The sequence below is a fragment of the Dermacentor variabilis genome, chromosome 6 (genome assembly GCF_050947875.1).
Source record: "Dermacentor variabilis isolate Ectoservices chromosome 6, ASM5094787v1, whole genome shotgun sequence".
Taxonomy (NCBI): domain Eukaryota; kingdom Metazoa; phylum Arthropoda; class Arachnida; order Ixodida; family Ixodidae; genus Dermacentor; species Dermacentor variabilis.
In genome coordinates, this window is record NC_134573.1 from 99601412 (window position 1) to 99616256 (window position 14845).

The 14845-nt window shown below is 47.4% G+C and overlaps 1 protein-coding gene across 2 annotated transcripts in view; it reads right to left on the reverse strand.

The window, feature by feature from the left end:
• The window catches only part of LOC142584945 (uncharacterized), a 59238-nt gene that overhangs the window by 15145 nt on the left and 29248 nt on the right, over window positions 1-14845 (reverse strand). The gene's annotated exons all lie outside the window — the stretch shown is intronic.

The window sequence follows — 14845 nt, forward strand, 5'->3', positions numbered from 1 at the left end:
CGCCTGCTCGGTGGGTAACGGTCGTCCAGAGGTTTCGTGGAGAAGTTCAGGGGTGGGGTGTCTTGGTGGAAGGGCGGCTGCTCCAAAGGAGGCCTTGGGCTCCTGGAGGGGGTACCCGCGCGGCGCGATGCGTCGCTGCTGCCAGGCGGTGCGGTAGCTGAAGAAAAAGGAGAGCGTCGGCCACTGGCCGCGCTTTCAGCGGCGGCGGCAGCTGCGAGGGGCGCATTCCAGTTTCCTCGCACCGAGGAAACCACGTGGTTCGGCTCGGCACCCCGCGTGCGCTTAGCTTAGCCGAGCGTGCGCGCGCGCTCTCAACAGCTGATCCGATCCGCCGCGACGGCCCGGGCAAGGTCGCCCAGTTCGCGCCCGCTGGCTCAGCGCACTGCGGTGTTCCCGCTTGCCTTTCGGGCGAAGCCGAGGGACGGGCCAAAGACGAAACAAGAAGAAACAACCGACGGCTCGATTAAAAAAAAAACGACTAGCTGCTTGCTACGCGGAGCGGTTTTTGATTTCTTCGTCTTCTGGTGGCCTTCTTTTATTATTTTTTTATGCCGGCTCTGCGCGCGTGAACGAAGCAGTTCGAATCCCGCCGGGGCATGCAGGAAGCCTGCGGGCCATCACGCCGATCACGGCGCCGTTTTGCCGGTTGTTCTGCGCGCCTCTCGGATCCCCTCTCCCGGCCACCCGACGCCCCGTCGTTGTTGGCTTTCGTTTCCGCCTGGCGTCGACGTGTGCGAGCCTGGCTCGTTGGATTGCCCCTCCGTGATTTGCGTGAGTGCGTGCCTGCGTGCACGTGCGCGCTGCGCTCGTGTTCGAAGCGCGCGTGAGAACGTCCCGATGAATTAAAACCGGGAAACCTGTCCGAAAGAAGCGGATGGGAAGGAAGTTCGCTGGGGTGAGAATACGAGCGCGCGAAACCGGAAAGCCACTTCCGGCGTGAATACTAATCCGCACGCTGAAGAGAACGTCGGAGTTGTGCGCCCTGCGGCTGACCGAGACGGCTGTTAGGTAACCGGTGCGGTCAATATTGCTCGATTGGGAGTGCTTCTAAATTCCTTCTGATAGGTCACGTTTGTATGTGCCCTGGGAATAGTTTGTAGGGAGCTGTTTAGACGTCAGCGGAATCTTCAAGATGCCATGTAGACGAACGCGATTTTATAGATACGGACATGTTCGTTCCTCACCCTCGCAACAGTCAGCAAAAGAACACCGGCGCGGTGCTTCCAGCTGTTTGAGTGCCGTACGCTTCTCACATCTATTCTGGACCATGGTGTCATTACCTGACGGCTAATGATCGACAAACGTGGGCAGCTGAGTTGGAAAAGCAGAATAGAGGCTCATATAGAACTGTTAATTGGCGAGAGCATGGCTGCGAGCCATTTCCCATGGTTTTGAGTCTCGCTAGAGTTACGCAAATTACATATCCGCGTATATTTCATAATCTGCGTATATACAGCTCATAGTAATACCCCTGTATGTACATTACCTCATGTAAGCCGAATAATGAGTGCGCGCGAGCCCCGTTCCAATTTTATGCTACGTATTCGAGTTCAAGCGTCAAATTTTTTTAATGCGAAGTAAAGATGGTATAGGTTTTTATCTGAAGCAATTTACTTTGGACACACCGCAAACAAACCAACAAACAAACATGATTATATTACTTCGTATTATACATATCGAAAACGTGCGCGCGCGCGAGAGAGAGAGAGAGTGTGTGTGTGTGTGTGTGTGTGTGCGTGTGTGTGTGTGTGTGTGCGTGTGCGTGTGCGTGTGCGTGTGTGTGTGTGTGTGTGTGTGTGTGTGTGTGTGTGTGTGTGTGTGTGTGTGTGTGTGTGTGTGTGTGTGTGTGTGTGTACACTTGCGCTCTTCTGAATTAGAAATATTGCTCCAGTACCTGTTCGGAGAAAGAGGATAAAGAATTCACTTGTGAAACGCACCTAGTTAAATACCTAATTAGTGCGTAAACCATATGAATACTCGTGGCCCGGTCGACAGATACTGCTTTGGTGGACAATTTCTCATTTATCGCTAATGCGCGGACCTTCAAAAAATATGCACGTGGAACAGCTGACGTGTCGCCGGAACTGGCTTATAGCAAATTATAGTTTGCCATCTGTTGGTTCCACGAACACGTGGTGTGCATGCAGCTTTCCGTTTATCGGGTTAACTGTTTGACCCATTTTCACTCCACTTTCGAGAGCTCTAGTGCTCCCATATATTTCAGGAGAAAGAACACAATGAAGGTGTTCCATCCTTAGGAAAAGGGAGTCCGCAGTCCTACCAGTTACAGACCTGCCGTGTAGCGACGCTGTACGGAAAACTTTCGGCAGCCCAAGGCTATCTGTCGACTTTGAACAGCATCGGCACCAGCATGGTTGCTCTAAGGATGGGCGCTCCAACACTCTAGCCATGGCAACCAGAGTTACTCAACTATGCCGGTTTCTGAATTGGTGTAAGTGAATTTCGAAACCCGGACACAATGATTGGCGAAAAGCGCAGGCGCACGTTGACGGTGGCGTCTCCTTTGTACGATAAACTTAACTATACCCACCGCGGTAGCCCAGTGGATATATAGCGTGCGTGCGCTGCCAATTTCGAGGACGCAGGTTGAATCCCAGCCTTTTTCTTTTCGATAGCGCCAGAATACACACAAACGGCCGCGTGATGTGCAGTGGGAGTGATTTAAGGAGTCCCAAGTAGCCAAGTTATTCTGGAGTCCTTCACTATGGCGTGCCCCATAATCAGACTGTACTTCTGGCACGTAAAACTCTATGATGATGTGATAACTTTATTTGGAATACGGGGATTGGGAGGCCCGGGCCTGGGGCCGCCTAGATGGCCACTGGGAGCTGCTGCTCCCGTGCGGCTTCCTTGGCTCGCTGGACGGCCCAGAGTTGGTCTTCGAGTTCTGAGCTGAGCAGCACGGCCGACCACCGCGCCCGTAGATTTTCTGGGGAGACCGCCATTTTATTTTGGTACATTTCACATCCCCACAACATGTGTTGAAGGGTGGCTCTAACAGACTTGCATAGCTTGCACATATCGCTCTCGTATATATCTGGGTAGAAAGTCTTTAGTTGCACGTTTAATAAATAATTTTCAAAATAGCAGACCTAACTTCAATATGTCACTTTTTGAGTACAGCCTCGAAGTAAGATAAAGCTAGATATAGAGTATTTTGAATGAGCATCATTTTTTCAATCGAATTAGTGATATTTCAAGAAGCTTTTAGCAGTAGACGGATAATGAAGTATTTCATATATCGGCGCGCTCTTTGATGGTCTGTCTACGGTGTCAACTCACCTAACATTTGCCTGGAGCTCTTTGGCCATATTTGGCTCTTGCGCCACAAAACACTAATTTATCATCACCATCATCATCATGCATAATTACTCAGTCAATTAACCCGCCGAGGAGAGGCACCGGTGTATGTGCAGAGTTTGAAGGGGAGTTCCTGAACTGGCGCGAATGAATAAGTGTTGAATGTTAGGTCATTGGTTACGCATTCCATTTTATCGTTTACCGTTTACTGTACGTATAGATCAGGTCCTCAACATCTCGCACACGCTCTGAACAGTCCTATGCTTCCGAGCAAAAATGGTGTACGCGTCAAGGATACTCTTGCGCTTCTTGGTGGACATAAGCTTGGTTCTCCGTGGCATTGTGGCAAGTCCATTCCACGTGGAATCACGCGTGGAAGGGGCCATTTTTTGTATATACGTTGGAGTACGTATACTTTCCATACGTCACGTGCCAACGCTAGCGCCGTAGACGCGCAGCGTATGCCAATGTGCAGCAGTCTAAAATTTCTTTACTCAAACTGAAATGACACGTGGCAACAAGAGGATAACAAATATGATGTATCGCAAATTTTATTTGCCTCACCATCAACGCTTTTTTATGCGTATGTAAAGAAGGCTATCATTTACACAAAAATGCGTACAGTGATGGGTCCAGGGGCAAATTTCTGCATCGCGCTGTGGAAAATACATGGAGGGGGAGGGGGGAAGGAATCAATGACAGGTGCAATGAATCGAAATGAAGAGATAGAGTGTATAGCACGTGAAAACTCGTGCACGCGACAAATTAGGCTATTTGAGGTCTTCACACGAATTTCGTGCTGCCTATAAATGACACAGAGACTCGTTCTCGACGCAGACTAAATAGAGCCAAAGCTCCTACACTGGTCGTTCTAAAGTAAGCTCGGGCAAGCGCATAAACCTGCGCGGGCGTTTGCGTGCACATGCGAGCACAGCTAAGATCGAATTACCGAAAATACGCAGATAGTACGTGCACGTCTTGCAAGGTGCTCACTAAAAAAAAATGCGGAGAAACTGCTTCACGAAATGAAATTGCTACGCGGTACATATCAGTCGAGCTGTTGCGCAACATTCCCGCCGAGAACGAAACAGCAGGCGCTCCATCATTTGAAAGAGTGGCATTGCCAGAACGGCACCAGGAGTTCCCACGACCTCTGAGCAGGCACTGCTCTGAAGGCCGCAAGACCAGTTGGCGGGATGGGCGAATCATCTGATAAATGCGCACGCCGCGAGAAACTGTGCGAGCACTTTAAGGCTGTAGCGTGTGTATACATCCGCGCGTCCATCTGAATGCACAATCGAAGAAGCTCTTATACCAAGCTTCCGAGACTCCTGGCAGCGCTCTGCGTTTCTAGACTACGTCTGTTCTCTCCCGTCGACGACAGCTCAGTCAACCCTCAAGCGGCAACTACATGTGGCGTAGTACCGACGTACTTTCGGCTAGGCTCTGCCTGGCGTCCACGCGTCTGTCGCGCAATAACACTACTGTGAGCGTGGGCGAAAAGCGCACCCGCGTAGTACCAACTTTGAAAGTTCGCGTCCGAATCACTACGAGTACTTTCCGGCTTCTTCCTGTAACGCGAACCGATTGCACTCGAAAACGACCAAAAAAGAAAAGAATGTAGGAGGAGATGGCGAGCAGCACTTGGTAACACGAGGTTTCAGAAAACGACGCATTGGCATTATTCGTATCTTACTATAAGCCGTTTCCAGCTTTGTAAAACGAAGATCAGCATGTTCAGTCGCTGTCTGCAACTTCCAGGATAATAGCGGCGGCGCGCTATTGCGCGCACAACACGTGACACAATAGAATTTCAAATGCCGTGTTTTGAGGCATACTGTGGTCGCATTCCGCTGTGGTCAGAGATGCAGGAGCGCCTACTTCTGGGGATGAAATCCATCGCAAAAGAAGAGCACCATCAAATTTAATCCCTTAAAGCTTGTGGCTTGGCATGAGCGAATGCTGGAACAAACGACCAAGCGGGCGTCGTAAGCGCCCGCGAATCCCTAAGCGACGTATAAAGTGACGTAAAGTTACGTAATGCGACGTGATGCGTGGAAAGCGTCTGGAGCGTTCCGCAGGGAACGCATTTAGACAGCGTCTGGCGATGCGACGCTGAGAAGCTGTCGGAAATAACTTCCATGTGATGACCACTTTTTTTCTGCGGTACAACAACGCGTTCCGGTACACTCCTGGTACATCGGCGCTCCCATGCGAAGGGAAGTGACTGTTGGGCGTGGAAGGAGGGGTGAGTGAAAAAAGAAGTTGGCGGCCGGAAGAGCATGTTCCTGGCCTGCTAGCTAGCCCTCACTGGGGTAAGTGCGGCAAGTGGAAAGACAGAAAAAGCAATGTGAACATGACATTCGCAATACATATACGATTGTACAGAGTACAAAAGAGGCATGCAAAGGACGAGAGACCGAGGGGAACGAAGCTTCCATTTCTGCACACTTAATTGGGGAAAACAAAAAGAGGGCAAGAACACGATACGACTCCTAATTGCAACTTTCTTTATTTTTAGACACCAAAGTTTATATGCCAGAACTTCAGGAATTCTCGCGCCAATGCAAAATACGAAGAAGATTTTAGGAAGTATTCAGTTGTCCTACGCACTTACGAAAGACGTAAGACAGACTGCTTGATTTTCCGAAAGTATATATTATTATTGTTATTATTGTTATTGCTATTATTATTATTATTATTATTATTATTAGTAGTAGTAGTAGTAGTAGTAGTAGTAGTAGTAGTAGTAGTAGTAGTAGTAGTAGTAGTAGTAGTATTTGTTTCGAAAACGTATATACACTAGACAGGAAAGGGAAAGCCAGGAGCGGGCTGGCAACTGCCACCGGAAGGGGCACAACGCCAGGAAGAAGGGGAGGGAAGAGGAAGAAAAGAGCACGATGACAAATCTCCAAGAATTAAGCACAAACACACACCGTATAGGTCACACACAGTAGGGCCGGTCACTTCCGGTCTCGCAAGTAAAGAAAGTCGAAATAGAAAGTAAATACTGTTTTGAGGCCCATTCCATCTTGGCTCACAAGCAACCGTTTGTTGCCGTGATGCCGGAACAGAGGCTGGTTGGCTCGACAGTAAAAGAGCCGGCTCTGTCGCAACTGGATGCATCTGCCAAGACCTTCACTTTGGAGAGAGCGAGAGTCTGCGAAATACGCGTGGGTGCGGTGTCAAGGGAGACACTTGAACTTGAAGATACATGTAACGCTACGAGCTTCCTCCAAATCTGACGTCATTTTTCTTTTTTCATTTTGTTTTACAAGTTCACGCAAGTTTGCTCTACTGAACTTCAAAAAGAAATATGCCGAGAATTCCCTCACATTTCGCTAAACAGCACATAAATGGCTCCTGCGGGACTCAAGAAATCCAATGAGAACAAACTTCCTCGTTTGCTTATTCTAGGAAGAAAGTTGCGCGAGGTCGAAGCCGACAATTAGAAGAGTGCCTTTTTTTTTAGGTCTTCTTCGAGGTCTCGCAACTCTTTTCGGAGAAATTTCCGGAAATTTTAAGTGAAGGAAACATACATCGAACTAGAACCAAATGAAATAGTGTACCGCGATATCCTACAGCTAAAATTCACCTTGACTGCGACGCACATTAAAAGCAAGGCTGGGTGTTATAGCTTATTCTTTTACCACAGTTTATCCGGTAGCCATGCATTTAAAAAAGAAACACTCGACGACACGTGTTGTGTCGTTGTCCTTGTACACTGCAATCACGACAACACAAAACAAAAGAGACACTTTACTCAGTAGTCTCGACATCAAGGCCAGGCTAGCGCTTATTCACATCCACTTTTTAAGGTCAGTTTGGAGTCTTAGCAATAGTTGGTCCTAATGCCGAGAAATAAAAGCTCATGCCCTTGCGTCAACAGACCAGGCTGGTAACTTCTAGACGTGATCTCTAAGACCACATGTATAGCCTACAGCACGTCGGAGAACCACTCCGGGCATAAGATGATCGCTGTATCGAGGTTCGAATTTCCCACACCAGTGACGGACGATACTGAGAAAGCTAATGCGCAAGCTCGTTTAATGCGTACACTGTCCCTAAAACGCAGTCGTATCCCGTCCGGCATCCTACGCGCGACAGCGCAGCGACTCAAAACTTGACGGCGGCTGCATGTATGGCGCCAGCCGAGAACATTTCTGCCGGCGACCCGTAACAACCGCGCTCTCCTATTTCTGGCAAAGTGCTTGCCTGGTCGTAAACGTCTCGGTACGTGGCGCCGGAGGTCGGCGACACTTCCAGCCAGCGACGTTGGCCACTTCTGACGTAAAGGGTTCAGAAGTCGGAGCTCGAAAACAGGAAGAAAAACAAACAAAAAAATCAACTTAACGCCAAGGACTTGTTTATACGAAAATAGGCAAGTTGATACACACACGCGCTCGAAAGAACGAAGCTAAAAGCTAAAGCGCGGTAACTAAAACTAAATGCTTGAAATGCGCTATAAAATTGTGCACCGAGTCGCGGGAAAGAAGGCGGGAATGAAGAAGTGAAGTGAGAAGCGTAAATTTAGCTCAAATGCGCGATAGAAAAAAAAAGAAGAGTGAACGAGGACGAAAGTGCAAATGTATACGAAGAAGACGGGGGGGGGGGGGGGGGGAGTAAGCGAGTGAAAAGAAAAACAGAAAAGTGTGCAGCCGAGAACATGATAGCGCCACTTCGCGCACTACATCGACACGCAGAAAGCTCGAGAGGAAAAGTACATACGGGAGGGCTTGCAAAAAAAATTGCACCTGCAACTCCGACAAGTGGTGCAAGTAGTGCGTGTATACAGGCGTCTTTCTCCCGCTCAAGAAAAAAAAAAAAAAGAGGCGAAGCAAAGCGACAAATCCGGAGTGGAAGTGCTAGCTTTCTGGCTTTCAACTCGTCAGACGGGGTCTGATGCCGGGAGCGCGCCGCCACCCGCCGGTTTGAATTTCAATCACTCCGGAGTAAATGCATGTCGCTGAAGCGAAAAGAAAGCGAAGAAAAAAGAAAAGAGAAAAGAAAGAGAGAATTGGAAAGAAAATCGCTCGAGCGCGGCGTTTCTAAGCCCCTGAAAACACAGCTACCGCTAATTGGACAAGGACACCACCGCAGCGCGCAGTGCAGCGTGTTGTAGGTGTGGTGCGCGCTCGCCTCCTCCGACGTGTACCGAAGGTGATGGGGAGGGTCGAGGGACTTTTATTTTTTTGTTGTTCTACAGACGCGGCTGGGCGTGGCCCACCCCAGACGCCGGCAAGTAATGCACTGCAAGGGCGCTTGCGCCAGTCGCCGCCTGTGTACCTCGTATAGCCTTGCTCAAATTATACGCACGCGCAGAGATAACTCGTGCTCGGTGGAAACTCGCGTTGTGTGGTTTTTCTGGGCTGGAGCGCCGAAACCGCCGGGGTTCTGGCGCTGCTCTAGGAAACGGTTGCGACATCGCGTATTACGCGCTGGGAGAATGTTGCGCAGCTGGGCCGGAGGGCATCACTTTGACGCGAGGCACAACAAGCCACCATGACATTCGACTAGTGGCCGTCAATAAAAACGAGGCTTGTACTCGAAAAGCGGGGCCAATATTAAGGCGAAACTTCTTTCTTTTTTTTTTTTGGTCCATATTCTCCGAGGGGTTTGGTGTAAGCAATGTTTCTCACTGAGTGCGCTACTTGTCTCGCACTTAATTTTCAGGTAAAAAAATTGTGCCAGCGAGCACACGTTTGTTCTGTGTAATCGAACAACGCATCGCTATACGAAACGCGTTTTCTTTATCTATTTATTTATTTATTTATTTATTTATTTATTTATTTATTTATTTATTTATTTATTTACTCTAAATTCCACGCGAGGCGCTACAATGAGTAATGTGATCGGTACAAAACGCAATGATCGCGGTTGTGAACGATGATGGAACTAGGTGAAGGGCAATGGAAGTAGGGAAGCCGTTCCAGGTGGTCGCTGTCCATAGCATAAACGAATAAACGTGCAGAGTTGTACGCGAACTTGTAACGTGCTCTTTTAAGTTGTGCTGAGTGGTTGCTGAAATGTAATGAGGAGCAGCGAGGCAGTGCGTTCTTAATATGACGATTGGCGTAGTATAAGTTGCGGAATAGCACTAGTCGTGTTGTTTCCTTCTTTCTGGCAAGGTTAGCGAGGTCGAGGTGAGATTCCATTGCAGTTACACTAGCTGCGCGATCGTAATTAGAAAGGAGGAAACGGGTGGCTCGGCTTCGGATAGCTTCGAGGGACGACGTAAGCAAGCCATAATGAGGATCCCAGGTATACAGCCGGCGTATTTCACTTTGAAACCAACAAGTGTTATACATTTCTAGTTCTAACGACCCAGGTGCTCGCGCAAAGTTTCGGCGGCGGGACCCTAACCTGCAATTAGATTACTTAGCCGCAAAGTTAACGTGATTTTGCCATGCCAATGCGTCAAACATATGAACGGCAAGGTACTAATTTATACGAACAGCCTCCAAGGTAGCATTGTTGAATAAATAGCTGACAGACATATCTAAAACTGAGACACCTCTTAATAGCGCATGTTCTGCAATGGTTTCTTGGATTTTTTAACAAATGCATCCTATTTGGGCCGGCCTATTTTTTTGATCATTCGATGTATTACTACTATTATTTACACATACTGCAGCCCCTTTATGGGGCTATTGCAGGAGAGGGTTAGCCAAAACGAAGTCATACAAAAAACAAGTAAACAATAACGTTTAAAAGTTCACGAGAAATAAGGCAGATGGCACAAATGAAAATCAAAATAACAGCAACACTGAGAGTCAGCGCAAAAACGAGAATGAGTCAATATACTGTAACAACATGAAAATACATAAAATCAGGTGTAGTTAACTTTTACCAAGAAATCGTTTAATGGCAGTGACCTAATTGTTCCGGGAATTAAGTTCTAGAATTCAATAGTACCTGGGAAAAGGCTGTATTTAAATTTATTACATCGAGCAAAGCAAGGCTTAATATTAAGGCTATAGTGACTCCTATTTGACCGAGGAATATCTGAAGGAATATATATGGGATGTGAGACACGGCAAGAAAAATTGACGATGCCGGCAACTTTCGCCACATAGCCACATAGTGTGTGCCCATCCTTTGGTCAATCTTCCCCATTGTGTATGTGACACTGTCACACAAAGAGTACAGAATCCTTAAATGCATTTTTCTGCATGCGCACACATTTAGTTCAGTTGTATGGGGCTTAAGTAACCACTTCCTTAAAACCTCGCTTCGCGCAGGTTCCAATATGTACGTTGCATATATTTGAGACTAAATCGTGGCTTCTAAACCTGTGCAGTGCATTAAGGAGCCTAAATTGACGTCAATTACAAGAAAAAGCAACCTCGAAGACCAAGAGGTACTGTTTTAGCAAAAAAACAAAAAGAGAGAAAACTACGCGCGAACGTGACGGATGACTTGCAAACGTCGTATGAATCCTATTTTGAAGCAATACAATTTGCTTGGAGCCGGCAGCTTCAATAGCCATATATTCGTAGCAACCGTGGCAACTACGTATACGCTTTCACAATTAGTTATTTCACCGTACAAGCCCGGCCGCCAGGCCATATCACCAAAATATATTCGCGACGAAAATATATTAGTGAGAAATCTCATGCCAGAGGAACAGATAAACTTGCACAATTGCGTACAGTGCAAAGCGCAAACCGCGCGTGAGCTACATTTCTGTTTTTTTTTTTTCAGCCAACCATCACAAAATTTTTCAGACTATCCTGGCTCTCATTCCAAGATCAAGAATCCTCATTACATGTTGTCTGGCCCGTCATTGGTATGGGGCTGAGGTCTGGCTAGTCATAGTTTTGCCACCCAGACGCTTTTATTGCTCCAAGTCGATCTGCGATAATGTTTTTGAACGAAGTTTTCAAGCACCCTCCAATCGCTCCTCATACCGCCTTAATAATTTTTTTTTTTCAAATTTTCAGCCAGTGCGGTCACGATGCCCTCGCTACAGCGTTATTCTATACTACTGCCGCAAATACCTTGTGATGCAAAATGTGCATATCCATGCATTCTGACACAAAATAACGCAAGAAATTATAGCAGTGTTTTATGTTGACATGCCATACACATAATCTATCACATATGTTTAAGTCATATTACCACATCTACAAAGAATGTAAGAGGAAGCAAAAACAATGTAAGAAATGTTATAACACCCAAAACTCTCGTACAACGCCATGGTGACCGCTACTAGAATGAAGCAAGAGAAGCAACCTCGTACAAAGCAACTCGTTAGGTGGGAAATATGTTTATTACCAAAGGAAAGTTGCCCCACTTAGCATTCTGCCAATGTAGCATGTGCTCATACAGGCTGATGCTCTTGCATACGTAATCACGCACGCATACTTATACATGCGTAGAAACATACACATACACACACATGCGCACACGCACGCACGCACGCAGCTCAGCGAACCCCAACTGGTCGTTATTAGTCCGGAGCTCACCATCACGGGGTCTTCCCCACATGGCCACAGCACCAGTTTCGGGACGTTAAAGTCCCCAATTTAATATTTTTTTCAAACCTTCCTTAAAACAGCAGAAGTCGTTTTCACACTTTGGGCTTCGAACTACAGGTAATTTTGATATAGCGACTGTGTAATCTTATCGGCAGGTGATAGCAATTAGCCATAAACATGCTGCTGCAAGCCTAAATGGGCAGGTTCTATGCTGCTTGATGCGAAACGCGCTATCGTGTCGCAACAAAGAACGACGTAAAGGACACACACGATACCTGAAGATGCAGGAAGAAGGATTTCGCGTTGGTTGTTCATGTGTCGTTTGGGTCCCTTACGTCATTCATTCTCGCTCCTCCCCTATATGTGTGTGTGTGTATATATATATATATATATATATATATATATATATATATATATATATATATATATATATAGCACGTTTCACTTCAACATGCGCAGCCTACTGGTGCCCCCCCCCCCCCCAACCTTGGTCCGTCCACTATACTGCTGTTAAAGGTGACACGGAGCTTCTGTCCTGGTGGCCACTTGCAAACATGATGATAGGACTGCCGATTTACTTTTTTTTCTACTTCCAACAAACATAGAAAGCCGATAGATAATGAAGCCAAGCGTACAAAGGGTTATTGCCCAGTTATCTTCTGAGTTCACGTACTAAGCCACGTCTAGGATGCAAAGGATGTCTCGCTTCCTCCACCATGGCCTTGAGTGGTATGCATAGCCACTCAAGCATGTGTCATTTATAGCTACACGAATATCCAAGATATGGGATCAGAAGGCAGCCGTCGCCTGAACTCATGTGGTAGCATCACACGCTTAATGAGAAGATGTCGATTTGACTTCAACGGGGGCTAGCTTTTTTCTGCAACTTACATTTCTCCCTTTTGCGCATTATATCTTTAGTTCAATTAGAAGAAAAAATAATGGAGCACGTATTCACAGAAAGCTCTCACGGAATAATTGTTCGTAAGATAAAATTCCAGCCAATACTGACGCGGTACGTATCATTTAGGAAGGTGACCGCCCATCGGCGAAAGTGCACCTATACGAAAGAAGAGTGGGAATTCGGTGGGGCCGAATTCACCAAGCTTTCCATCTGTAGCATCTTTTTGCCACAAGTCGGCCAGCTTGGCTAATGATATGTCCAGCATCGCGACTGGCTGAAGCTTTCTCTTAGGAACATTTCTGGCCTGAGATCTTTTTGTGAGCACGGGCCCCGTTCTACAGCGTATCACTCACTACATGACAAGACGGCACGCACAAAGACAGGTCAATCGAGCACATAGCTTGAAGAACCACTGCACGTGTATCTCACAGTAACAGCGTCACGAAGCAATGAAACGCCGCAGTTATATTTCCTTGCACAACGCAATAAAACTCGCTACACGGCACCAGGTGTTCCGCGGCTCGTAGTTTGACTTGGGCGGCGTGTTCAGTGGAACCCGTATCGTGTTGCGGACTGGCGGAAGTCGTTCTTGTACTCGCGGAAGTTGGCCGCCGCTTCCTTGAGGCGGAAGAAGCGAGCCTCGTGCGAAGAGCGCACTTTCCACGTGTGGGCGCAGCGGCCGTCGCCGTCGTCCAGGTCGACGTCGTAGAAGGCCCAGCCCAGCCCCTGGCTACGAGAGCCCAACTGCATGTCCAGTGCGGCTCGCATCTGCGCATGCGCAAGACAAGGGCGTTAAGCTTGTCTCGATTGAATCGTGGCGTTTTTATGTGTAGAGTCCTGTAATGGACAACGTAACCCATATGCTGCGTTGCTATGATGCCTTAGAATTTTGATTGAAGAGTGCTCGATGCTCAAGAGGGAGCTCTAGCTCGGTATCAGCCCCGATGCCGCCTATTGAGATAGATGTAAAACGTAAAAAAAGATGCTTTTATGAGGTGACCGCCTGACCAATTCCGACAAAGTTTTGTGCACTTGAGAAAGAAAGCTAAATTCTAGCGACTGCAGGAAACTTAATATTGTTTTAGGCAACACTTTCCTTTATAAAGATTACGAAGTGTAGTAGATTGGAAGAAAATAGGAGGGCGAAGTTTACAAATCCATAATTCTGCACCAAGAGCAGATATAGCAGTTCTGTAAACGGCATCCTTTAGAACATCTAAAGTGGACAAATTTGATATATGAATTTACATCCTAGGTGAGTGCGTTACAACGTTCACGAATGATTTCCAGTAGTCCTGCTGACATGTAGTTAGTATGTTCCAGCGCTGTGCCTAATACATCAATTTTGGCCCTTTTGGGTGCATTATGAGATGCTGTTTACCAAATTATGATATAATATTTAATTGCGTAGTTACATATAGGGGTACATAATAGCGTGACGTGCAAGCCAAGACTTAGCTCTTTGTTCTCTCCTGCTAAGTCTTTGTTTCTGCGTCACAATAATATGGGCCCCCTAGTTTGGATTTTGCCGTTAAAACACAATAAAAACGCTCGAAGACGATTCAAAGTTTAGTTGACGTTGTTCAAAAAAAAAAGAAACACTTCCTGAAAGAGTTTAGGGTGAGAATGGGATATGGTGGACCACACAATTTATTGTGAGATGCCCTCGGGGTTGCTGGTGAGGGCAACGTTTATTTTTATTGCTTTAGCAATTATAATTTTATGGGCACTCCAGGCGCATTTTTTCCATCGCCGTCGGCGTCACCGGGAGATTCTGTACAAAGTTCAAGGGCCATAACGCCGTCACCACGCACCGTATGCTGTATGTGCGAGTGAAAGCAGGCGAGGGTAGCCGACGATCGCGGCTCGGTCTCGCCCGCGCGAAAGGGAGGAGAGCGCGGAGGAAGCGCACCGTCTTTCGTCGTGCACGAGGCACAGGGGCAAGGGGAGGGAGGAAGGGGGAGAGCAAACACGTCGTCCTCCGTCGCGCATAAGGGCGGAGGGCAAGTTAGGAAGGGAAGAGTGGTCCGTTGAGCACCGGCAGCAGCTGCGTATTTCTCGATCGGGTGCAAAGGGAACTTACGACCGCGCTGAATCTAGTACGCGAAACGGAGGAAAGTGGAGAGGAAGCGCGGGGGGC